Below are 26,877 nucleotides of genomic sequence, written 5' to 3'. Positions count from 1 at the left end.
AGTGAGCTCACATTTCCCTGACTCTCCTTGTGCTTTGAGAGCAGCAGAGGAAACAGCTGAGAAGGAAAAGAGAGCTGGCTTTCAGCCCCGTTGGTCCAGTGACACTGTGGATGCGCCTTGCAGTTTGGCTGGTACAGGGTGGGCATTTCCCTCCCTCCTGAGACTGTAAAAGGGGACTGAGCTTGGGCTGTGCTTGCTGCTTGCACCCCAAGAGCCTCCTTGTTACTGAAGATGTTTTGCCCTGGTGAGCCTGGCTGCAGGGTCTTGGCTGTAGCTCAGGAACAGCTTGAAGGGCACATGTTGGGTAGGCAGATGGAGTGGGTGATGGAGATGATCTGCTGAAGAAGGGGAAGTGTGGAGTGAGAAGGGGAACGATAAAAGGGCAGCCCCATGGGCGACCCCGTGGGAGTGCAGGAGGGCAATAACTCATCTCAAAAGGAGTGAGGGGCTAGCAGTGAAGTTGCCTGGAATAAGCAGCTGAGGCAGAAAAGGGCTGGTGGAATGATTAAGTCTGGCAGACCTGAGGTTATTCTCTGCATGTGTCTGCGGGGGAGTCAAATAACTTCTTGGTCAGTCTGCAGAGGCTGTCTAATCAATGGCCTCAGTGCTGGTGGCAGCCCGGGATGCTCCAAGGTAACACTAACCCTGCCGCAGGGCAGACAGCCGTCTCTGGAGGTCCCAGGGCATCTTGACACGTGAACGCAGCCCCCAGCATGGCAGCCTTACAACAGACACTGCGTAATGGCCTGTTTTGAATTTGTATTTCATTTTCCTCCCATATGGGATCAGTTTTTCCCTTTTCTTTATTTTTTTTAATAGTGTTTTTCCTAGTCATAATAATCAGCATTTCCCTGCCTTCCCTCCCTTCATTTTTCACAGCTGGCTTTGATTGGTTTCAGTCCTGCAGATGCTCCTTCGGACTGAGAAGAAGGGGCAAAGGTTCCCTTCCTTTTCAGTGCGAGGCAGACAGCCTTGCCAGAGGGGTGGGGGAGGCCAGCGTGCTCCCGGACTAGCCTAGTTTTTGCTGTGGCCCCATCTGGCCTCTTGTGCATCTGGCGAGGTTTGCCAAATTGCGAGATAATTTCTCTGCCGAAGGCCTGGAGAAGATCACAAGCTGTTGATGGTGTCCATGCCCCTTCTCTTGCGTCGTTCAAAAACAACCATTCTTGTGAGTAAGAGGGGCAGGATCCCCAAACGCCTTGTGCTCACAGGCTGTGGGTACAAAGGGCCAGAGTACATCTGTGGTCTGCAAAGAACGTGCCGAGACTGACTCAGATTTCTGTGTCTGTGTGCCATCAGGCTTACGGCAATCGCAGCCCCACGTGTCGGATTGTGCAAAGCATGTGGTCCTCTGCACAGGGCATGACCAACCTGTGCAGCCCTGTGTAGCGCACCACCAAAAGGAACTGGCAAATGCAATATGAAAAGCACCGAATGCCTGAACTGGCACAGGAAAAAATAGTTATTGGATGGACAGGCAGACTTTCCTGATTTTTAGGTCATGAGTCAAACGCAAATGGCATGGCACAAAGAAGAAACTTCCCTCAGAAGCATCCTAACCCACAATTGCCCGATGCGGGGTTTCGTTCAAAGCAGCTTGTGCTGGTCACTGTCAGAGTCGGATGGTTGAGTCGACAGTCGCTCCGCTGATGTGTTATGGCTATTCCTGCATTCCAGGCACCATCCAAGAGAATGAGACATAGCATTGCACAAGACCGAAAGAAAGTAAATGTTTACAGGCACAACGCACATTTCAGCTTGTTACATGTTCCTGAGCAGTGAAAGAAATGAAACAATAATTAAAACAGGTCCCAAGTCTCAGTGGTTATCTTGGCTTGCAGCACAGTCTTCTTGGAGCGCTGCCTCTGCCACTCTCTGATCCCAGCCTGAGCAGTACCGCTGGGCCGTTGCATCCAGGTCAAGGTCCTTCCAGTTACTCCAAGTACGTCGTCTTTCTGAGAACTGCAGAAGCCTTTTGATGAGGTGGCTTTATGGCTTGCAGTGGATTTGGGTGCTCGATGTTTTCCCCGTGCACAGCAGCAGTCACACAGGGATCTCTCCCAAGCTGACTAGGAGATGTTTGCCATGGGTATCCAAAGTGTTCGTGTGGGTGAAATTACAGATGGGTTTATTCTGATAGGAGGAGAGTGGAGAAAGTAGAAGGCATGAAGAGAAGTAGATATTTAAATTGTTTCTTCCCTGAATTATCCCTTTGTAATGGTCTAGGTTGCCTCTGTGTGCATTCAGGGAAGCAATTAGGGTGCAATGAAGCAGATGCAGTGAAGGGCTGTGTCGGCACACCTGACAGCTGTGCCTGGAAGCAAGCGTGAGCAGCCTACGTCTGCTCCTCTGTTCTGAGCAGAAGGTTGGTCACAGCACAGCATGAAGCCTGGGATGTCTCGCTGTGGTGAGCCAGGTGGATGGAGTAGAGAAGAGGACCTCTGCTCTGGCTGCTCTGCCTTCTTTTTTGCCAAGGATAAAAGTGGAGAGCAGTGGTGGGGGCAGTTTTTTTGCATGAAAGCATGAAGCAATTGAGGCTTTCTCCTTAGGACAAGGAAATTGGGAGAGAGCAGAGAGGTGACTGAAACACCCTTTCCCCAGAGATGCTCTGTGGGTGATGGTACCTCCTCCCAAGCTGTAAAGCTCTGGTAACATTCACTTGGCCTTCACACCAGGAGAATATATGTCACCCTGAAGGTTAGTCCTTGGCAAGGAGAAAGGCCTTTGTAGTAATGATCAGCCCACTGTGCAGATGGCACAGGAAGACAGACCTCCACACGTGTTACGCTGGTCTCAGGCGTAAACTTAGTATCCACTTATGAGCAATAGCCCTAACTACTGACTCACATCACTTTTCTTGGTTCTCTCAGCTGAGTAGTGAGCTGGCCATTTTCCTTGAAATAATACCTGAGATGTCTACTGAAGGTATAAATGTCTAGGTTTCCTGTAAGGAACAGTGTGAAACCCAAAAAGCATACAGTAACTTGTGCAAGGGGCTATGAGAGCACACCTACAGCATTGCCTAGTGCCCATTTGTCAGGCAGGACAAACGTTCACAGCCATTGCTGAGTCTGCAAATAGCTTGGATTTGTTCTACGTGGCCTCTTGTCCTACGTGACAGAATTATTTAAAGATATTGTTGTTATGGAGAAATGCTGACTTTTCTAGAAGGCAAATTGCAACCTGCTTCTATGCAATCTTCTGTTACAGCTTTTCTCTGTCCTTGGGAAAGCCCGGTTTGACTCAAGACTTCTGAAAGCAAATGGTAACGTTTGAATGAAATCAGGAGGAAAAAACTGGCCAGTGTCCTTGTCAGTCACTAATTTATGAAAAATTATTTTTATTTAAGAATTTGATATTTGTGTTCCTTCTGCTCAGAAACAACTTATCACCAGCCCTTCAAAGTTTTCATATAGTTAAATCTCCTAAATAACTTGGATAGCAGCTATTGTTGAGGAAAATACAAAAAACCTGAGCACCATTGTAAGTACTTATTGTTGTAGAGTGTCTAGGGAGTCTAGCCTGGGAGGGAAAATCCCAAACCTAGTCCTGTCACTGATGATGGGAGGTTGTTTTGTCCTCTCTTTTCCATTGAAGTTTCTGTGGATATAGTACAGAGCAAAACAGATGGGCGTGATGACATTTCTCTAACTGAGAACTATCAAAAATCTTCCTGTAAAGATTATCCGCTTTGGTCTTATTGGGGTAGTAAAGGCTTGTGTTTGTAAAGCGGAAGAGCCAACTTTTCAGAAGTCTGTTTTTTTTAAAGAATGCTTGACACAAAAGCCATAATTCTGGGGTTTTGGTTCCCTGGTTAAGTCCTTATGCTTTCAAATACTTGGAGCTAATTTTCAGTGACAATAGGAACATTCCTTGAAAAATGCTGATGTAATGAAGTACGTGCTACTTGAGATTAAGAGATTTATTCAGTGACTTCTTTTTGAAACTTTTGTGAAGTGTCTTAATATTTTTATGTTTCTCCAACTGCCAACAAAGTCACATTGCACCACACAGTTTGCAACATTAGTCAGATTTTGACACTGGCTCACGCAAGAGGCAGTTTTCACAGTCAGAAATTGTAAAACGTTAAAGAAATTGCCATTATTTGAAAACTAGGCACAGTTCAGTGAAGCAGATGGACTTGCTAACAGTGACTTAGGAGGTCTGTAGCACAGCTGTGTTGACACGGATTATAGACAATCAAAATTGTATATAAAGTGCATGCCATAGTTTTAGTTTTAATCATATTGCTAACATTTAATGAAGTATGTAACCTTATATGGTGTATGTATTTTTGTACTGTGCTGCAAGTTATGCTAAGGCCTTCACTAAAACAACCTTCCAAGAAATCTCTATTGCTCTTTGTAACGCAGGCACACAGACTGAGAGTGCCAATAAGCCTTTGATTGAATCTTGATTCATATAAATACGTTAAGCCCGTAGGTGCCATTCAAGCCTAGGGAGCTTCTTACAACTTTTAACCATGTCCACATCAGAGTTAGAGCCCCTTTGCTTCAGATAATTTCCAAAGACCAACTGGAGAATGTTTGGACTCGCTCATGAAGGATCCGGGATAGAGACATTTCCTGAAGCCTCTGGCTGGCTTGTTTGCAACACCATCCCAATAAAAATTAAGCTCTCAGACACAAACTTAGGAAAAGAAAGAAGAAAACAGAATTCTGATATGTTTCACAACCACACTCTCTAACCCCAGGAGAAAGGTTGTGTAAGAAATGCTGTGATCTTTCTTACATGTCTGTCTGTCTTCAAGGTTTTCAGTTAGTTCTTTACTAGTCAGGTCTCTTGGGTTAGGTGAAAAAGTTGCCTAATTGTTTCAGTGCATTGCTTTAACTGATCAGTTCCTCTACCAAGCAAGCAGAGAGGAGATGCAGGAGCACAATGTGTAACCAAGTGGAAAATGGGATGTGTGGTGGGGAGGAAGGCATGATGAAGCATGGTATGTTGCAGTGGGATCTAAATGGGTGAGATGGATCAAAGCAAAGAGTTCTCCTGGCTCTGGTGCATGATACCATCTAGTACCTTAGTACATGTTTTGGTGGCAAAATTTGAAGACTTTCATTTGCCAAGAAAATGTGCTGAATATGCATAGCTTCTTCTGTGTATGGAATGGGACAAGGCATGGGGACTAGTTTCTTTCAAAGCCAGTCTTTGTGGGAATAACCCTCCTGATCTATGTTGCTGCCAGCACTTGCTAGGAATTCTGCCACTGAGCAAATGGTAACTGCAAAGGCACGTGATGAGAAAGGAGGGATAACTAAAGGAAAATATACAGTGTCTTTTGTCCTTCCTGCTGCGGTAACACGCTGCAGTGTCTTCTCCTTCTAGATGGCTTCTTCAAAGTAAAGATAGTGAATATAATTCTGCAGGTTGGACCTATATGCAAAACAAATTACTTGTATCCCTTCCCACACCTTTCTGTCTAGACTCCATACGTGACAGATAACTGTGGGCTATTACTATTACTGCTACCAGGAGTCTGCCCTCACTTACCATGATGGGAAGGATTTTAATCTGTCATGCCCTGGTTTAACCTGTGGACAATTTTAGCTCTCAGTGTAGTGTCTTGTGAGGCATTAATAGCAAAGAACTTATTTTCATCCCACTCAAGCTGGCCCTTTCCCCTATAGTCCATGTCTTTCTTTGGTGGGCATAATCAGAGCTTTTCATCTTCTTTTGCCTGTTGGCTGCTGCATCTGAATGCCACCATGGTTCTTGGTACCTTCTTGGCTTTGGTATCTTTGCACAGCAACAACAGAGAGCAGGGGCTGGTATCCTGGTTTGTGTTTCAGGCTGGCAGGCATTTGGCTTCTGTTGCAGCTCAGCTTTTGGTGGACCTCTTGTCTTCCTTGTCAAAACTCTACATAGGCAGGCACTTTCCAAAGCCACATGCTCTTCTGCAGATGTCTGATCATTCTCACCTCCTGACTGCTCCAGGTGTTGTTTCAGTGGTTGCTGGCTTAAGCATTCCCTGTGCCTTTCTGCCACTGTGCCTTGCTCTGTGGCATATTTTCTGTCATGTCAGCAGTGTTTGAGCATTGTCCATCTGCCACAAAGTTTGTGCTGGGCTGGCTGACTCCTAACTGTTTTGCCAGGTTGCTTTTCTCTGACTGCTCTAGGTGCCAGTCATAGTCTGGACCCTTCTCAGAGCCTTAAGCCCCACTATTGCAAGCTGGGTGGTTTAAAGCCTTGACTTCCTCTTAATTTGCACGAACTGGCATATACTCAGCAAAGCCTTGTCTAAACCTCTGTTTTTCCAGAAGGCTTTCTTTTTTTTTCTTTCTTCTTTTTCCTGCGGTCTTCCTTTCTGTTTATCTTAGTTTTGTTTCAGCCCTCCTATCGCATGTTGTTTGGTGTCGCTTGGAGCACAGGAGCCTGGGAGAGCCTACTTCACTGCTTGACTTCTCAAGAACTCTAGAATAGGCCTGTGCAACATGAACCTTTCTATTTTTAATGGGGCCTGTCCAAGGTATGGTTTCCTATCGTCATCTGGCCTAACTGGGTCACTGTTACACCTACTGGTATAACAGTACTGCAAACACTTTCAAGACTGATGCCATTACTGCGTGTTGACATTTCTCTGGCTGTCCAAATATTTCCTCTAACTTGTATTTTCTGTAACATCATTTTTCTCCTGTTTTCTATGGCTTACTGTACGTTTCTCTGCTTTATTTTTTTTCCTATTCTCCAGCTATTCTTGCAACACATGCAAAAAAGTGCACAACTGTCAAATATTGTAGGACTCACTGTGACTACATTTTGCTGAAAACATGACAGTTCTCTTCACTTGCCTTTGCAAAATAAAACTATTTAATCAAAGAAGAAATCTTATTAAAAAAAAAGTAATCCTGTCAGCCTTTAAAATATGCAGTGCCTTGATTTGTGGTTCCTATAAAATTGCGTGTCTTCAGCCAAAGTTGAGATGAATTATTGCCTTAAGTGGCAGAAGAAATGAAAAACGGTGGAACCTTGTCTTCCTCTAATGCACGTGCTCTGGGGGTCCCCAGTGATGTCATACCTGTGGCTGTGTCCCTGTAGTCCCAGCTTTTTTTTTTTTTTAGGCAGAAATACTATTTCCTAATCTCAGTAAAACAATCCAGACAGTGTATTGTGGTATAATTACTGTATCTTTTCCTTGGCTGCAGTTGCTGGAGTTCTGGCTCTGCGCACTGGAAGACCACCTCGATTGTTTTACACTCTCTTGGTTACAGTCTGCCAGTTAAACTGCTGCGTTATCACAGGGAGCCGGCTTGTCATGATTTCTATGGAGGATGATGCATACATATTTGCACACTGATGCTAATGCAAGTGTATTTTGCTTTGGAGAGAAAAAAAAAAAGGCACATATACCAACAACCTTGGAGTATAGCACAGGTGATGCTGCTGCAGCTGGTAAGGTATCTGATCATACCTGGTCTCACAGCCTAGCAGAATTTGCTCAACATGCCCCAGCTCCCTCTGAAGACTTAGTACATGTCATGGTGTAGGCCAGGTAACAGTGCTTTTGAAGCCTTCCTGTGCAGTAGCATTGCAGGGATCCCTAAAGGGTAGTGATCTCCTGATTAGGTAAATTAGGATGGTAACACACAAATTAGTGGTGTTGATCAGCTGCATTGGCCTACATGTGATCTGTTCTTTGCCTTTTCTGCCCCATTCAGCGTAACTTGGAGAATTTGATCTGATCTCCTCTGTGGCTTATAAAATCATAATAAGAGCTTTAGTGACACTTCTCTAATTAAATTTGAATTGAATTTTGCCCTTCAAGGGTGACTTAAACATTTATTACTTGTGAACAATTATACCATACCCTCCCCAAGTTACACCAAGGATTCTTTGATTATCAAATGATGTTTATGTGTGAGATTTTTTTGTTGTTGCTTATGCAAGTAGGAATTAAAAAGGGATCTGCTACACAATCCATACATGCAGGGTCAAATCTTAAAAATAGTTTTCTTTGAATCACTCAGAAAATGCATCTCTGTACCTCCTCTCAGTGTCGTATCTGTCCACCTCCCAGATTTAATTTAAAGCTTATTGACCATAATGGGAAGACTCCCAGTTACTTCACTAACAACTTTTGGTTAGGAATTTTTTGCACTGTCCTTCTAGCATTCGTCTTTCCTTTGCTGAAAGTAATGATAAAAATATTGATGTGGAAAGAACTGCTCTCATTTCCTAGACAACATTCAACTTTTTTCTTCAGTTTAGATTTAAATTGCTGTGTGAGCAGTTATACTGGTTAGAAGTACGCAATGGGAGACTGGAGAACTACACTGTTTGATTCAGAGGTGGACGGTGATGGGGCTGGCATTGAGCACAAGTTCCAAAAAGGGCAATTCATACTAGATATTAGGGGGAAAAAAAAAATCACTTGGAGGATCATGGAACATGTCAATAGGCATCCACAGTTGCTGTGGGATTGATATCCTTGGAGATGTTCAGAACCTGAATGGGTAAGGTCCAGAGCAACCTACTCTGAGTTGACTCTGCTTCAAGCAGGAGGTAGGACTAGACAATTTCTTGAGGTCCTTTGCAACTTGAAATAATCTGTGATACTAAGGTGTACCAATTTTTGAGGAGTAGGGGAAGAGTGTGATGAGACTGAAGAAAGCGGTTAATTGCAAAGGTTCAGAGGTAGTTGACAAGCATGATTAATAGGATTGAATTGCTTAAGTGCTGGAAGAATGTGAGGAACTAGATAAGCAGTTTTTGACCCATATTTGAAAAACTTACGTGGGTGAAAGGTTGGTAAGAGAAGTAAAGGTATTGTCTGTGGGTTTCCATTTACTTTTCAGGTGTATCCTACTGGAAGAACCTTTTGCAGTCAAAAAGGGCTGAAAGATACAGAAGGACTCTTCAGACTGGGACATGGTGAGCTTGGTGGCCTGAAAAAGTGGTGTAGGAGTGGCTGTTCGTAGACAAAAAAGAAAGAAAGTCCTTTTTTCTTTTCCCATGAACATCTCTTTCCCTGGTGAGTCTCTCGTCTGCAGTTTGACTATGTGAACAGGCAGTGGGGGTGAAAGAGTAGAAGGTGTGATCTCGGCTGGAAAAATAAAACTCATGAAAACTGCTTGGGGCTGTTTATCTTATAGGTGAGGCTCTTCCATGTTCCTTATTATTTATCTTATTAGTGAGACTCATTCATGTTTCTATTCGGGTTTCAGCTTATCAGTGGGGAAGCGTAAATGGAACTTCCCTGGCAGGGTCAAGTGGAGCTGGATGCAGAAGAGAACCATGTTATTAAAATATACATTAATTGTGCATGGCTGAGAAAATTCAGGGTTAATCTGCAAACCTTAAGGATTAATTTCTTCCCATTATTTCTGTTATTTCACTTTATTCTCATCGTGTGCGCTTTTTTTTTTTTTTTTTTTGGCATTTGGTTTCTCCTTTAAAAAACAAAAATACTTGTGAATTTTTCTAGTGATCTTGAAGATTTTTTTTCTTTAAAGGAATAGTCTGCAGAATAATCTCCTCTCTTAGGCAAACAAATGTCATTTTCAGAATAAAACATGCATACACAAGAAAATTCCATTGAAGGGGGAAAAAAGCCTACTTGGCTTGGGCCTCTCTCGGCATTATCTGATATACAGTATTATGTTATCCTTAGATGGTCTGTTATTGTCTTCTTCCTCCTGAGCAACGTGCCAGCAACCATATGTGCGCAAGCGGCCTAAACTGTATATTGAGCTCTCTGCTGGCGGACTGACAGTGTGGTCAAGTGCACAGCTGGGTGCAGTACCTGGCTCTGTGGCTGACCAGCTGTGTAACCTCAGGCAAATGTCTCTCTTGCCTTTCCTGTCCTCTGGCTGTTTAGACTGTGACCCCACTGAGTGGCTCTACCCTGCGTGATGCAGTGCCCTGTGGAGATGCCCAAGGTAGCTCCAGCGCTTGGAGGGGTGTAGTCATGTCAATGTGATACCGCAGCTGAGCCAAGCAACTTGGGAGTTGGCTGGGCTTGGCAGTAGGCCACGCTGATGTGGCTCTCTTTCTCTTCAGAATAACCTAGTCTCTCTGTACGCGTCTTTGTCATGCTGGCTGGCTGTCCCGGCTTGTTTGGAGTTGGCTCAGGGAATCTTTGTGAGGACCTGGTGCTCCTGTGAACTGAGCATGTGCATTCCTGTTGGCCAGGAGGTGGTAGGTGATTCTCCTGGGCCGTCTGTTTCTTGGCTTAGTCTTCCAGACATGTGTATGTGCTAGATTTGATGCACCTGGGCTCATCTTTGCCACATCTGCATAGCAAAGAGCAGCGTCAGAAGGGAGCGTCAATTCCCTTTGCCCTCATGATAACCATAAATTGTACCTGAACTTTCTCTGTGTACCTACCTTGAAAGCTTTGGGCAAATCTAGGGCAGCTACTTGCATAGGATACAGACAACTACAGAAGAACATTGGCCTGTATTTATGGTTAGTGGAGATCGGCACCAAAGTTGGTGGCACAATACCAATTGGTCCTAGCCAGACATTTGATAAAATGCATGTGTTAAATTGTGATTGGAAGAAGCACAGTTACTGTCACATAAAAATCTCCTAAAAATGAATTTGCCTCTATTTCAGTGATATCCATGCAAGCTGATTAATAGACAAGCAGGACTATTTAGTGTTTTGTGTTGAGCCTGCATCTTTATCCCTCAGAAGCCATTTTTTTCACTGATACCAAATAGTGGTGGTGGGACTTTGCAAACGCTCAGCCTGCATATAAAATGCTCGACTGCGGACTGATCTCTTTGAAGTAGATCCTTGGCTGTGCAGTGTACAGCGGAGCTCCCTCATCTTCAGCTAGCCAAGGACTTGCATGGAGCTACAGTTAAGAGTGCGCTTGCTTCTTCATGGACTCCCATAGACTGACAGCAAGATACAGCCAAGCTTCTCGTGCTGGTGAGGTCTCTCCTTGATGGCTGCAGCTCTGAACCTGCAAAGGCCTTGTTGGTCTTTCCCAGACACTTCTGTTAGTTTCCTTTTCCAGAGAAGGCACAGGCCCAGTGAGATCTCTGCTAATTAGACAGCAATTAAAATGTACTGGATTTTGTGCTAGTAAATTAACTGGAAAGACAGTTTGGAATTTTTAACAAACGGCATGTACTGGATTGCTTTTAGCAGCCTGGCTTGAATGCAATGTTTTCCAGAAAACAAATGAAATCATCCAGTGCCACTGTTGCATGGTTGTCTTGGTTCAGAAGTAATCACTGGCCCCTGCTTTCAGGGAAATATCTGAGAGTTTGTGCAAAAAAGTTATACCACTTTATTTGGGTTGCTGCCTTTAAACAATATAACTTCTTGTCATTATAAGGTAACACCAGGATCTCACTGAAGGTATGGATGTGGTCAGTCCATGCTCAGGATGCCATATGTATACTAGAAACACATCTAGATCAGGGTATGCAAAGTATTTAAATATTTATATTTATATTTAGCATATATTTAAATTGAAGGCTAGGCCAGAATATGTGTGACCGGGTTTCAACCTGCCTGGAAAAACAACAGACATAACAAAGTACTCTATGACGTTTTGAAGGGTTTTGACCCATTCAGTTTTGTACCTATGGTGTACTTCCATTGTGACAGGGCTCCAGTGTGGTTGGCTTTGCTTTGGAGCAAGGACATGGTTGGTTAAAAGTTTTCCTGCAATGTGTGTGCTGGAGCTGTGAGGTTTAGCGTTCTCCAGGGCTGCCAGAGGGAACTGAGAGCAGTTGCCCAGTTCAGTGAGGACAGAGACCGTCTGGTCAGGGGAGGTGACCGTTCTTGGTATGCTGGGAATGCGAGGGAAGAGCCCTCTGTGGCACAACTCCATCTGCTTTTACTTATTTCTCCCTTTCATATTCCACAGGGTTTTGGTGCTGTCTGTTGTTGTCTGGACCTTCCTCTAGGCTTTGTAAGCACTGGAGACACCCCTCCCTCTGTGTTTGGAGACACTTCTCTCCCTCCAGCTGGGAGCATGGCATGCTCCATCCACTGTGACTGGGAATGGGAACCCACAGCTCCGCCAGGAACCAGCACTTCATCCTTTCCCCAGGAGGGCAGCTACATTGCCTCTTCTTTTTGGTGCGTCTGGGGAGGGGAGATCACTTCCAAACCCACAGAGCAATGCAGGTCTTACTGTGCCTTCTGCATGATTCCAGTCCAGCATAATGCTCTTCCACTTGTATTTCAGGGTTTTCCCCCTACTCCAAAATCTGATGAGGCACTTGGAGAAGACGTGTATTCCTCATGTTTCGTTATCATTGCTTTGGGGTCCTGTTCAGGTCCCACTGAAACCAGTGGAGTGCTTTCCATCAGTGGAAGCATTTTCCATTGACAGCAATAGGAGTTGAGTCAGGCATTCAAGTAGCAGTGCCAGAGCCAGTCAAGGGAGAGCTGGTGGGTGCTTCTGAAAAATAAGATTGTCCACATGCTGTGGTGAAGCAAGGAGAGACCAATGAGGGAGTGGAAACATTTTTGTAATGAATACTAAAGGTCTTCCCCAGACACCAGCTCCCTCATCTGGGATGATGAGACCATCTAGGAATGAGGAAGTTCTCACACATCGCCAGAAGCAGAGCTGAAATGTGAGGAACAGCCTGTTTCCAATCAAGGTCTCACACGCACTCTGGACCGGCTGCTCTCGCAGGATGCAGAGATTGCCTTCCATTGTGATGTCTTTTGGGTGGGCTGCCAAAGGGAAACGGTATTGGTAGGTCCTGCTCTTTGCAAACAGTGGCCAAAAGGTCTTGCTCCTCTGTGATTCCCACTGGACCTGCGTCAATAACATGGCATACTTTCCTAATGAGCATATTGATTACCTACTGCTTGTTTCTGTGGTGAAGGTTGTCCAGTGCCTGGGCTTCGAAAAGCAGGTGACACTTTCAGGAGTCTAAAGGCTCGTGCCCTGTCTCCTGATGAGTTTCTCTTTCATGATGGACAACCCCAGTTTTTTACAAGCTTTCCTTGCTGGTGAGGTTTTCTTAAACCTTCCATCCTGCTGCTTTTCTCCAAACTGTTTCCAATCAGTGCACATCTTTTCTGAAGTTCGCTGTCCCAAGACTAGACCGGCTAAGGCTTTGTCATGCTGACCAGAGCAGAAGATTTTACAGGCTGGACTCATATTTTTGCAGCTCAATATATTTGTCCTTGGTTTGTAGCCGTGAGACGCAGCCAACTCAAGTTTAGCTTGCAGTCCACCTCAACTCTCTACATAATTTCCTGAGGAACTGTGGAGAGTTATTCCCCATCCTTATCTCTACTGAACAGAATCTTTTTTTTTATCCAGACATTTTCCCCACTTTACCAAGATCAGAATTCAAACCTGTCTTTAAGGAGTCCTTCCCAGGTACATAACAGCTGCAGATTTTACAAGCATGCGGTGTGTCTCATGGCCCAGGTTGTTAGAGAAAACTCTGAAGCTGGACTCACAGCAAACACAGTACAACTGCACTGGGTTAATCCCTCCGTTTTAACAGTGACCCATTGATAGTTAGCGTCAAAGTGTCATATTTCCAGTCCATTTTGCATCTGCTGTGTGAAAGTTTGAGACCATTTATTTGATGTCTTTTGTGGATGTTATGCATCTGAAGCTTTACAAGTCAAGGCATGGAACGTCAATGGCCTCTCTGCTATCCATGCGGCCTCTCACAGAGTGAAATTAGCTTGGTTGGATGCAATTTGTTTCTGATTAAATCCATATTAGCCTAAGACTGCTTTGTTATCTTCTGTGCTTACGAATGGTTTGTGGTATTTATTCATTATTTATTTATGGTTTGGACTCTTTTCTGGGAATCATAGCTAACCTGACTTTTCCTCCTTCTGCAGTCCACAAGCTTATTTAATTTAGGGCATGAAGTTTACTTTGTTCTCTCTATTGTGCACCTTGGCCACGCTTGAAAAGAGACACATAGGTAGTTACTAATTGTTTCAGCCAGTTCTCTAAATCCAGCGAGCTAAAGTTCATCAGGTCTTGCTCCTTCCCCAATTTAGATTGAGGTACTACCCCTCTGCCAGTTGTTTTAGCTGTGCTTCATGTATCTGTTTAGCGGTAATTGCTGCTAGAAGTCCATGCATGTTTCAGTATCTCACAGATGCAGCATAGGGAGAAAGTTGCATGAAAAGTAGCGTAGAGACGGTGCAGTGCAGCTCCTTGTCACAGCGTGGAAGTCAGGCAACAACAACAGCCTCAAAAACCTCTCTTGGAGCAAAATGTATGTAAACAGTGAGTAGCAGCCTCTTCTTCCAGAATGGAACACGTTAAGTAAACAGGTGAAGCTCAGGCTGAAAGGAGAACCTGTAGAAGCCTTTTATCTGAAGGCACTTACACATGGTAATGACCCAGGAGGCTGTCAAGGGCTCTTGCTCCAGTCCAGAGAGGGGAGTTGAGGCCTGAGAGTCCAGACTGGGGGATGGACAGTGGTGACCTCAGTGTCTATTGGAGTAAGGCAGTTCTGGCTTTTCTGAAACCTTCTCCAAGGGAAAGATTGTCCCTAGTTTTGGTCTGCTTGGGCACTTTTCTGATTGCTGCAGTGATCAGAGGTCTTACCTAGCCTGGAATGCCTTGATGGGAGCCCTTTGTCAGAAGGGGTTGCTAACCAGTGGGGCAGCAAAGAGCACCTCCTTTGACTTGCCTTGCTGTCTGAACTGGTCTGCAGTTCCCCATCTCCTTTGTTAGCCAGGTCATGGCAGCTGGAGTCAGATCTTTTATTCAACAGCAGATATTTGCAGGACCAAGAACTGAATCTAGAAGAGATGAAGAGACATCCACAGAGCTCTAGCTCAGTCTGGGGGTTTGTACCACACCAACTTTTCTAGGAGCTGGAATAATATATACCCCGGCAGGCAGGCTGTAAATCAAAGTCCTGCATGGAGAGAATCTTACTGTGCATTGGCTATTTCTTTTTGGAGACACAAAGACTTGTAGTCTCCTTCTTGCCTTCTTTCATTTTCTTACTCTTCGTGCTGTTGGTGATTCCTGGCTCTACTCTTTCCCTCCGCTGTTGTGTCCCAAGACCATCACTGCCTGTGCTGCAGCCGAGCAGAGAACAGCTCCAGCGGTAGAGTGTAGAGTGGCCTTTCTGGCTGAGGTCTCACAAGCCCTTCTTACAAGTTTGAGACCCATCCCTAGTCTTAATTCTAGTTGTTGGCTTGGCTCCAAAGCCCATGGGGAGGGGCCAGAAATGTAGTTGTTGCAAAGCTCTGAGCCAGATAAGCAAAATAAAGAGGAAAAAAAATAAATAGAAAACAACCCAGTCCACTGATTAATTTTGCTCTGGAAATCCCTATAGTCTTAGGTTTCTAGACCTGGCCTTGTTTCCACTTTATCCTCCCTCTCTGAAGAGCCTTTTTGTCCTTAATTGCAACTATAAATAAATAATCGTAGCCAAAAGTAGTATTTTTCCAAGTCTACAACTGTAGTGTCCAAACCCTTCGATTTCCAGGAATTTGCTTCATCTTACCCAGAACTTGGGACAAAGATGTGAAAACTGCATTCAGCCTTTATAGTGCTAGCTCCAGGCTAGAAAAGTTTTCTTCCAGGTATTTCTGTCCTAGATCCAGACCTGACCTATGAAACAGGATAGACTATTGCTTTAGCACCCGCCTGTGTCCCCGGACCAGCTGCTCCCAAACATCTCCCAGGCAGCCCTGTGACTGCGTTCAGGTCTCTAAGGACCTCTTCTCTGTGGGCATAGCCTCAGGAAGCAAACAGACACACACCATGGGGGACAGACCATAGCAAATCAACTGAGCTGAGGAAGGACCCTGCCCTTATGTTACCTGCATGTGAGCACATCAGTTGCTGCTAAATTTAGTTTCTTACCTGCTGTTAATTAAGCTGATAATGGGGGGAGCAGTGACACAGAGAGAGAGGGTGCAGACACAATCCAGATGCAAAAACTCTCCAAGTGGCCTTGAGCATGTTCTGGGTAGCACATACTGGTCTACACTGCTCTTGTTATCTGCACTGGCTCAGGTGAATCAAAATTTGTAAGTGAGCTTTTCACTTGGCAGTGCAGGGTGCTCTGGGCTGTTGCGAAAGTCAGCCAACCTCAACGAACTTGTCCTAGAGGGGAAAAACTGCCCTCCCTTGGGACTGAGCGACAAAAGGGTTTTATTGGAGCCCATAGCACAGTCTTCAGTGCATGGAAGTCAGTTAAGAGATCCGAGACCTGCCCTTGCAATGCTGCTGAAGCTCTCTGCTTAGGTTAGCCCTCCCCAGCCCAGAGGAGAGTGGTGGGCATGTACTGTGCTGAGAGCCAGGGAGGGGACTGAAGCCCCTTTGTTTATGGTAGGTGAGTGCTGAGATATCTCCAGGGCATGGAATAAGCTGGACTGATACTGGTCAGAAATTTATAAAGTGCTTTATTTTCTGCTGGTGAAATATTTTGTCTTCATTGATATATGAAGTTTGCCTGCTTGTACAAATAAGTAAAGGGGGAAGCAAACTGAGAGTGAAAACTGCCTTGTAAGGATAGCATATTAGTCTTTGTTTCGGCCTAATACCCTCATTGTCACAGGAACATGTGTGATGGTGGTAGTCATCCTTGTGGATTGTCTTCTTGTTCTTCAAAGATCATTAAACACAATTACAGGAAAAGAGATCTTTGTTTCTGAGTAACACTCAGCTTTTATATAAGTGTTCCACATTTTCTTCAAAATACTTCACCAATTGTAGCTAATTTTAACCGTTTGGTTGGCATTAATATAAGCCAGCCCTTCTTTGCCTACTGATTCCCATTTGTTTTCATGGGAATCAAATGTCTGGATCCTTAAGTCACCTTTAAATATGCCAGCCTCAGATTGCATTTGCTTCATATGGCTTTCTCGCTGCTTAGTGTCTTGGGGTTAAAAACCTCCCATTTTGGATAGAGATGGTAAATTCCTAGGGGCCTCTGTGGGGGCTGAATTTCACATGTCTGAATGGAGAGAGGCTCTGTATTAATGAAACCCATCTTTCCCCAGCTCTGCTGGTCTCCTTGTTGATTGTGGACAAATAATTGGTCCTCCGTGGACCTCAGCTGGCCTGTCTGTGAGGGGAGTGGGACTGCCTTCCTCTGCAAGGGGGTTTCAGAGCCAAAGGGGAGATGTGTTTTAGGAAGGACTGTGCTTGGTGTCAAAAAATAGGGAAGAAAATCAGGAGTTTCAGAGCCAGCGGTAGAGGGAGGCATGGTTTGAGCAGGGACTGGATGTGCAGAGTCAGCAGCAGCTGAGGTCTAACTCTGATCTGGCCCTGCAGCTTATGTTGCCTGTATTCATTTGTAAAGTACCTCTCTGGTCAACAGGATTTTAGTGACGGTAGCGTTGCCCAACAAAAGCCTCTCTTTAGAGATGTGGGCTTTCTAAGCTAGTAGAGGTTATGAGAAAAAATAATAATGAAAAAGTACTAAAAAGCTTCTAAGGCAAAGAGAGGCAGGGCAGAACCAGTTCGAAAGTGGAAAATATTTCCCATGATGAATTATGAATGAAAGGAAACATGTTCCCGTGCTTTGAAATTTCTGCGGCATTTCTTTTCCCCATCAGAAATGCTAAAACCTTAAAGAAATTAAATCAAAAAGAAATAAATAAGATCTTAAGCGGCTCCTCCTGCCAGGAAATGAGCTCCTCCATCTCTCTTTTCTATGAAAATGTGTATTTAGAAAATAAACTGGGTTTCTGTTTGAAAATAAAACCAACTATCAAATATAAAAGGTTGACCAGCTCTAGGAAAGTGTGGTCTTGCACTTAAGGCACTGATTTTGGACCCAGAGACCTGGGTTTAATTTCCACTTCTGCTACAAACTTTTCCTGCGTGACCTTGGGCTAATCCTTTAATCTCGCTTTGCCTCTGTTCCTCATCTCTCAGATGAGGCTATGACTTCCCCACCTCACAGGGGTGTTATGAGAGTAAACACACCCTCCGTGCCCTGCGCCTCACCTTCCAGCCCGCTCCTCTCCTGGGGCAAGGGAAAGGGAGGGGTATGGTCTGCGCTTTGGGAGCCACTGAGTTTGCTCTCTGGATGGCCATCAAATGGACTAGTGAAGACAAGGCTGCATAAGATCCCCAAGTGGGTCCTAAGTGTACTTGGGGAGTGAGGAACAAGGCAAGACAGACACTAAGCACATATGGGCTGTGTGAAGGAGAGATTTGTTGTCTTTCTGACTTTTTTTTTTCCCTAGCATTTCCCAGTGCTTGTTTCTGCCCCTCAACCCAGCGCTCATGAAGCGTCTGTAGCACTCTTAATGGCACAAGAACTGGCCCTGTCTAGGGCTGGCTGCTTCCTGAATTAGTCTCCATTTGCAGCAATTACCTTCTTTCCTTTCTAGCCAAATGCTTCTCTGAGCCTGAGGCCCAGCTAATTTTTTTTTTTTTTTTGTCAGCTCTGGTTGTGCTGGGCGGCCCTCCCTTCCATACGGGAAATATAGAGATGCCATTCAGGCACCTCTAATCCCACTTTCACTGCTGCACTCGTTAAAACATTCCTTTATTTGGTTTAATTTTATTCTCTCCTCCCCACCACCTTTTCTAAACAACCACTTGTATTATGCTTTTAATTGCCTTTAGATTTCCCTTGTGTAACTTCTCCGGTGTCCACATAGCCGTAGGCAGAGTGTGCAGCGCTGGGAGCCTTGCACATGGTCTGTGGGCTCGCTATTGACTCAGTGGTGTGCTGTGAATGAGTCAAAGATCCGTGGGGATCACTGGGGGTGGATGAAAGGGTGGGGGGATCAAAAGCAGGGGTGGAGGGGGACGAGAAGGAAAAGCTGTCAAGACAAACACGCTCTGCTCTCCCTGCGTGTCAGCAGAGCATCTTCTCTCAGCGCAAGGAGGAAAACAACTTGAGCTGGGGACTGGGAAGCCAGGCTGCCCTGCCAGGGCTGGGGGGCAGTGATGTCTGCATCATGGCTCTGTGAGCATGAGCTGTAATATGGCATTATACAGGCATGACTTCATCTGTTTCCATAAGATTGCTTTCTCCCTCTCCCTTTCTTTGGCTGGTAATTGAGAAACGCATGAGCTCACCTCCTAGGAGCGGGAAATGAGAACCGCAAGAGGAAACGAGCTGGAAAGTATACATGGAGCAGGAAAAAAAAGTACATTAGGTGGGGGGGAAGTCAGAGATTGTATGGAGAAGAAAAGGGATTCCTCTTGCACGGGGTATCGCCATACCAGGCTCACAGCGCCTTCCTCTGCACTGCAGGCTAGGGCAGGGATAGGGCAACCCAGCTGACACCTGTGTGACCGCACTTCAGCCTTTGAGGCATCCCCTTGGGCACAAAGGACCAGGAGCCTTTTGAAAAGATGGTGTAACACATAACATGATGGTGGTATCTCATCTGCAGTTTCTTGGCAAAAACACCACCCAGATCTTCTCATGGGTGCAGCTTATGGGACCTGCTGGTGAGGAGGGCTGTAGCCCAGGTGTAAATGAGAGCAGGAGACAAGCCCATCCAGGTGGTGAGGGCTTTCAGGGCTTGGGGGAGAAGGGGGAGGCAGGAGTGATATTTTAGGTGGAGTTAATCCCAAGTGATGTCTCTCCTGGGCTGGCAGATCTTGTGGTGAGGGCTGCAGGTTGCTGGCGGTGGGAGGGCTGCTCAGTCAGGCCATGCTCTCTGCCCTGGGATCTTGCTCATAGGCAGGTAAGGAGCATCTATTGCCAGCCCCTCATCTCCTTGTTTCTTGTCTCTGTTTTTGCCTAAAGCAGCCCTTAGGATGGGGAGAAATAAAATGCCTCTGGAGGCAGGCTATTCTCACTTTGGCTTCTACCTGATTTCTTGGCTTTTGAAATGGAAATGTGTGACAGAGGAGGTGGTTTAATGTGATCAGATTTGTGAGAAGAGCCTTGTTTCTGCAATACCTTTCTCCTCTGCTGCTCACTTTTCTCTTTCACCATGTGTCCTTCGCTTGTTTTTACTCCTTGCTTTAAGGATGTCTCACATCTTTACCTGCTGCTGCTTTTAAGGTGCAGTCTGGGAAGAGACCACCTATCTCCTCAGATAGGGTTAGGTTTTGAACTTGAAGGCCATATTCTTTAGCTGATGGGCACTGATATAATGTCACCTATCTGAGAAAGGGCTGCCCCAATTTATTAGTTGTCACCCAAACACTTACTGCAACTAAGACACAACAGAAGAAAAGAAGAGATGTAAAATGAATGATGCTAATTATCTCTGGAAAGCTCGGCTGTTGGGAGTCCTACACACAGCCAAGTGCAGCTGAGGGGTGGATAAAGCTAATGAACCAACTACAGGATCTGTGGAGAGTTTGCAGCATGTCCTGTTGACACAGAGGGTTGCTTCAATTCACCAAAGGTGGTCTGAGGGGCTTGGAGCTTTGCAAATTAGCTCTCTGTTCTTGATCTACATTACCTTGATTTAAAAGTCTAAATGAAGACAGGTCAGTATTTAGGACCAGCTGCCCTTGGCATGTGTATCCATCTCTTTTGACCCGTTCCATTGCTGTGTGGTAATTCAGGACTTTTTTTTTTAAACTATTTTAAAGGAACTCCTAGCTGAAGGGAAGCCTGTGCAATGTGTTAGGGCTTAGGAGGTCTGTGCTGGCACAAGTGGGTGCCCCATATACGTTATATGCTATTTATGTTTCCACTGGATATTTTTCCCCTTCTCTTCACCTTTTTTTTTTTCACAGTTTTTCCTAAGTGAAACACTAATGCAGTAATGTTCAAACCCACAATGTTTGAATGGCCTCTAAATTAGGCAAAACAAGCTTGCCCAGCCCTGGTTGAACAGACAGGACTCATTTTCTAATTCATACACACTGTTCATTTTGCCCTAATAAATACATTTCTGTCCTAGACTAGGAGCACTGGGGGACCTTGGAAAGTTTGACATAGCAGAAGAGGGGCAGGTGACCAGGGGAAAAGAGGAGAGACAGAATCAGTATCCACAATGCATCTGGATGCCTAATAGGAAAGGCCATAAATCCCAAACAGGTGTTGCGTTCAAAAAAGCCAATGTTGGAGATTCAGTGAAAACCAAGTTCCTTGGATGTCACTCTTGTTTTTCAAGGGCTTGTCTTTTATTGGAGAGACTCAGAAGGTACTGAAGCTACAGCTAATGAGCAGCAGAGTGGTATGCTGGGATTTCTGAGAAATCATTGAAGATGTGCTGGGTCTTGACTCCATTTTAGGTCTCAGAGCACAGGTCTAGTTTGCATGGACCTGATTGCTTTTATTCTAAATGCAGAATATCAAAAATCCAGAAAACTTGTTCTGTAAGAAATGAATGGGTTTTGTTAAGTGGAGTTTCTTAGGACTCTGAAAAGGATGGAGGTATATGGACTGCTGTTACTTACTTTTCCTCTTAAATATGGGTACAGTTGTAATAAGGCTTGTAGCTGTGGCTTGCAGCCATGGCTGGTCTTAGAAGAGGCTCACATTCTTGACAAAGCTTGGCATCCCTGTGTGTGTACCTGAACTGACCTATGGGTGCCACTAGAGCTTTTTCTATTTGTCATTCTGCTTCATGCAGATTGCTTGGAGTTTGGGAAGGTCTGTGGCCCAGACCTTGCAGTCCTCTTTCCCACTGTTAACTTGGGAACTGGCCATGAAAAAGACAAATTATTCTGGCAGTGGGAGATCCCTTCTGACAGACATGTATGCCGGAGAGAGAGAGCATACTACACACCTGACGTGTTATAGAAGTGCTGTGGGTTCATGTACCTGACTGCATAGCATGTTCAATCCCATTACAGAGCCACGGAGGGGCTGTGGTGCACACCAGTTTTCTGCCATAGGGAGAAATTAGATGGTGTGCCTTACCCAAAGGATTCAGCCCCGTTCTCAAGTTGAGTGTCTTTTAGGGCTCTGATGCTTTAATTCTAGATATCCAGTCCTGTGAGAAGGAAACTAAAGGACTCTGTTTCCCTTGACTTGGAAAGTTAACACCAGTCAGTTATTGCTGTGTAGTTTTTTATCCAGTGATGGCTTATTTGTGGGACTCTTGCTGGAGACCATAGGTGGTCATGTCCTCAATGCCAGTCAGGAAAAGCACTTTTACTCTGGAGCCATTTTTTCTGGTGGCCTCCCAAGGAAGCAAACACAGCTTTAGAGAAGGGTACAGGTCTGTGGTGTAGTCACTACTTGGTGTTACCAGGTCTAGACTGATGATGAACCTGTTTGCCTCTGTCTGGGCTCATACTGAACACCCAACCTTTTCTGTGAAGCACACCAAATGATAGCATGGCCTAAAATATATATTTATTTCTGCCTTCCGTGCCTGTTCACCCTGCCTTTCTACCTTCAGGCTGTAGGGTATGAATCACAACCTGTTGGCCTGGCATTTTAAGTCTTTGCTTTTCTAACCAATGTCTTAATACCTTTTCTTTTGCCCTGCTTTCCTCTTCTTCCCAGCCCAGCACGTCTCCTTTTTTTTTTTTTTTACTTTCAGTCAGGCCGTTTGCCTGGAAAAAGCAGGCTGTGCCTTTGCCCTAACACACCTGCCCTCATCTGCATTGGCCACTCTGGTATTTTAATTTCTTTTTCATTGGCCCATCACACATGTGTTGATCGGCTTTGCAGCTGAGGTCAAGGAATTTCCATTTCGTACATGGAGAGAGGGTTTCCCTTTCACAGCCTCTGCCTCAACCAGGCACTGGTTCATGTAGAAATAGCTTGGCCACTCTTGGAAATAGGTCTGTGTGAAATAATATTGTCTTTTTGAGGTCAGGAAAAAAAAAAAGTCCTTTTATACAGTCATGCATATACTCTTAAAAAGAATTCCACAAAGCTTGGTCTGTTCCTCTCTCTCACACTCTCCTCCCACCCTACCTTTTTCCTAAAACACTGGAGAATTCAGCCTTGGAGTCTGACGGCACCAAGCATACAGCATGTACTGTGCTTTCTGAAATGCTGGCTGCACATAAAAGCCCTGCTTAACACTGGACTCTGTTGCTTTATTATGTTGTGCGCACAGTATGTTGGTGGTGGGGTTCCCCACTGGTGAACCTGTGGTGGGGAAGGAGGGCAGGTGGGATGAGGAGCAGGAGGTTGTGGAGAAGATTGGCTTGGGCAAGGGGCGTTACGTGCTGTGGGTCACTGCACTGGGGCTCCTGCCTCCCTGGCTGGGAGTAGGCAGCTTGGTGCTGAAGGTCGTGCGGGTTGCTGTGGGGTTGTTTGGGGGTTTTGCATTGTTGTTCTTGGTTTTTACAGGTCCCACTGTCCTGATACCATAAGGCAAGTTCTTACCCATCTGCTGTTTCTGAGGGGAAAGATGGACAAGAGCCACACCTCTGGGAGTGGATGGTCTTATTCAAGGATTGGGACTGCTGCTTGGTTTGCATGTGCTTGTAAATCCACTGCCATACATCTGTGTCATGGCTTGCCTGGTGGCACATTTCCAGTTCAGGCTCATAGTGGTGTGTCGGGGTGAGCATCCACACCACCAGCCATGCGCAGTGGAGCAAAAAAGCCCATTGCCAGCCCTGCAAAGTGGAGGAAAGCCCTGCAATGGACATCCTATGGGAGTGTTGATGAACAGAGGAACAGGCTGCCTTGTGCTTCTTAATACATGTGGGCAGGGTGACTGGGGCTAAGTGCTGTGCGGTGTCATGCTTTAATGCTTTCCATGTGTTCGCAGTATTGCCCTGACCGCTCTTGTTATTGTAGCTGGGGAGGACTTGGGTGAAATCCCTGAACACAAAGAAGAAATTGCTCTATTTCAGTGGCCATAAGAGTGTTTCTACTGTTCTTGCCCGTACACTCGTCCTTGAAAAGGGGGTCAGAGCCAAGTGCAGCTCGGGCTGACCCTTACAGCAAACACAGAGCCCATTCTCTGAAGAGGTTTGTTGGCTGTTGTAGGTAAGTGCTAGGATTGCACACACAGATGTGCAAGCTTTGCCCTAGCAGAGGTATCTGATGAGTTGCAGGCACCTGCTGCTGCTCTGTGCTATCATGGGTTGCTGTGTGGTGAAGGGAAACCCTGCTCTGTACCCGTCAGATATACTCAAAGACCGTGAGGCTGTTGGATGACGGAGCTGGAGGCTCTGTGGCTCACCTAGAAAAAATGTTTTTTCCACACACTGCTCAAAATGTGTACTGATGCTGTTCCCTAGCCCTTCATGCTGGTCAAGAGCTGAAGCTGGCCTATGTCATCCTAAATAAAACCATACACTGAAAATATGCAATGACACCTGGAATTTCTGCAGGGTGTTTGGATGTTACCTGTTAATCCTGGAGGTTTGAACGGTGAACCAGGATGCAAAGGGGATGCGGTGCCAGGGTGGACCAAGGTGCTGGTGTTTGGAGCATGGCATGGTAGTGTTGAATGGGGCAGCTCTGTTGTGGCTGGGCTGGTCTGTCTGCAGCCCAGCCAGCTGTGGTTGTAAATATTCACCTGTGGCCAGCATTTACTGTCTCATCTTTTATTCAGAGAACTGGGATACATGCTCTAACACAGCCTAGTAGCATCTTAATTTCCCCTCTTTCATGTAGAGAGTGAAGGAAGAAACCCCACAAAACACCTCCCTTACCCTTTTTCCAGATTGTTAAGAGTTTTTTATCTCCTATTTTCCTCTTCGAGATACCTTTTTCTCCTTCAATCTCTCTCTGCAGTCATGCCAGTTATCAGATTCCTCCCTGGCTTTCTTCATTGTCTTTGGTTACCTTATGTCTCCTCGTAAACCCAGGAGTTCAGTACCTGCCCAGGTACATATGTATCGTATACGTTCATTCATTCTCATGTGGTGGCAACGTGGTGAGAGGTGGCAAATCCCTCTCTGGATACCAGCTTAACTCTCAGCCTGGCACCTTGCAGCAGCAAGTTTCACATGTTAACCTGGCAATCTGCAAAATGCCGGTGAACTTTCTTTTCCTTCTTTTAATAATATTTTTGGAGTGCTTTAGGTGGCCGCTATTCCTTCAGCATAAGGAAGGGCAAAAGGGAAAACTTTCATTGTCCCATTCTTCATTTTATACACTTCTAGCACAAGTTATTTTGAACCATTTGGACCTTAATCTTTCCTCCTGATGACCTTGGAAACCTTTCTGTGCCTTTGACGATTTTTGGCAGCCTTCTCTGGCCTCTGTTCCTGCTATTCCTGCTCTGAAACAGGGCGAGCAGACTTCAGCTCACTTCTCAAAGTGTGAATGTGTCATTGATTTATGTGGTGGCATTTGTAACATTTTTGGTATTGTTCTTTATCCTATTCAACCTAGCATTTTTTGGTTCCTTTTTTTTTTTTTTTGATGGCCTGTGCATGGAGCAGATGTTTTCATTGAGCTGTCCACAGTGACGCCTAGATCTTTTTCCTGAGTGGTTACAGTTAATTTAAAACCCATCAGTGTATTACCTCAGCAATCCCTTGATGTCACTGGTTAGAAGATCCCAGCTGGCTGCTGCTCTTAATTCTATTGCCTGTCTGTTTCCTATTAGTTTTTATTATGCTTACATTTACTCGCATGCTGCGCCAGTTTTTAAAGTGAGGTGGGCACAGTGATTTACAAGCGACTAGCGCAGGCTCTCAAATTCTTCTGTTCATGTACATAAAAGTAATGTTTTTGCTTAGGTATTTTCACAGAATATAAATGCTTTTGCCGTAGCAGATACTACTGAGTAATGCAGGTACAAGAGAACAAACAAATGTGGCATATATTTGCACATGCACATCTTTGAAAGCTCACCTCACTCATTGCAGAGAAATGTGGATCCCTGCATGAAAGAGCAGCTTGTATAGCATGCCCTTCTGGATCGTGCCAACAAGCAACCCGTGCTGGGCAGCCCTGAATGTTTGGCGCTATGCTCTTTCGTGTAAAATTGTGTGGCTTCAGTGAACTAACAGGGAAGGGGAGGAATCCTGAATGCACGGCAGGTTGAAAACCGTCAGCACAGGCTTAGGCAACATAACGGTGCCTTTTGAGATCTCCGTGTATGTGTGGTTTCATTGTTTATCTGTTACATGGTTTTGAAGACCTTTAAAATATTACATGATACTTTCCGATGTGTGAAAATAACCTAAATAATGCGCGGAGTCCTATGGTGCTAAAAGCAGCACACTGAGGGGGTGCTGTGGCCTGCCTTGGTCCCTGGTGAAGTCACGTAGCCCAAAATAGGGCAAGCAGGGACACTGCACTGGGGTTGCATTAGCAAGCTCCATCCTTCATCCTGGAAGCCAGTGGAAATTTCACTCTTGACTCCCAGAAGAGCAGTAGTAAACTGGTGTTAATGAGAGATACTGGGAGACTGGGGGAAGGAGCCAAATGCTGTAACTCTGCTTAATGACTGGAAACTTTGTGAAGTCCCCTCTTGCTTTGAACGGCTTTGCAAACAACCTTTGGCAACAGCCATTTTATCTCCTGTTTTGGAATCCATGTGCCTCAGCTACTCTGCCATTGAGGACAGAGTTGCAGGAAGATGGGATGGTTTAAACAGGAAAACAGAAAGACAGCTGCAGTATGTCCAATTTCCTACTGTGAGGAAGTTGAAACCAGCCTAATTTTGCTGAACTATGACTCAGTTTAGTCCAGAGATTCCAATACCATGCAGTAAATGTTATAAACTCCTTTGAGAGAGGGAAAAAACCCCTCTGATTCAAAGGCATGGAGAGGAAGTGCCCAGCAAGCGACAGAGATGAAATTGCTGGTAATGATGGATGAGGAAAGCCCAGTAGGGTACTGCTGAGCAGGACCTGAGAGCAAAGGAGAGGAATGGCCCTTGGTGAGCAGGCTCTGCTGAAGTCTGTGTGATGTGGGTAAGAACAAAAGCCAGCCACGCTCTGCTCCGTGTCACGGGGAGGGGATGATGACATCCTGTTGCCTCGCTCCGCAGAGCTCCTGCGTGGGTGATGGATGGTGTTCTCAAAGTCAATTCTTTGGTTCCTGAAAGCAAAACTCAACTGCTCCCTCCCTGTGAAGGACAGGCAGCTTGTCTGGCTGCATCAGTGCAGCTTGTGTAAAAAATGATTGT

General features: G+C 45.3%; 1 protein-coding gene across 1 annotated transcript in view; it reads left to right on the top strand.

The window, feature by feature from the left end:
• Window positions 1–24,103, top strand: part of MRPL23 (mitochondrial ribosomal protein L23) — a 45,629-nt gene extending 21,526 nt beyond the window's left edge. The window contains exon 7 of the transcript XR_011739308.1: window positions 23,127–24,103. The gene's annotated coding sequence lies outside the window, so the exon portion shown is untranslated. The remainder of the gene's footprint in view (window positions 1–23,126) is intronic.
• The last annotated feature ends 2,774 nt before the right edge of the window (window positions 24,104–26,877 follow it).

This window comes from Patagioenas fasciata, chromosome 5 (genome assembly GCF_037038585.1).
Source record: "Patagioenas fasciata isolate bPatFas1 chromosome 5, bPatFas1.hap1, whole genome shotgun sequence".
Classification (NCBI taxonomy): Eukaryota; Metazoa; Chordata; class Aves; order Columbiformes; family Columbidae; genus Patagioenas; species Patagioenas fasciata.
Note: the sequence above shows the minus strand (reverse complement) of the source record. Positions and strands in the feature narration are given on the sequence as shown.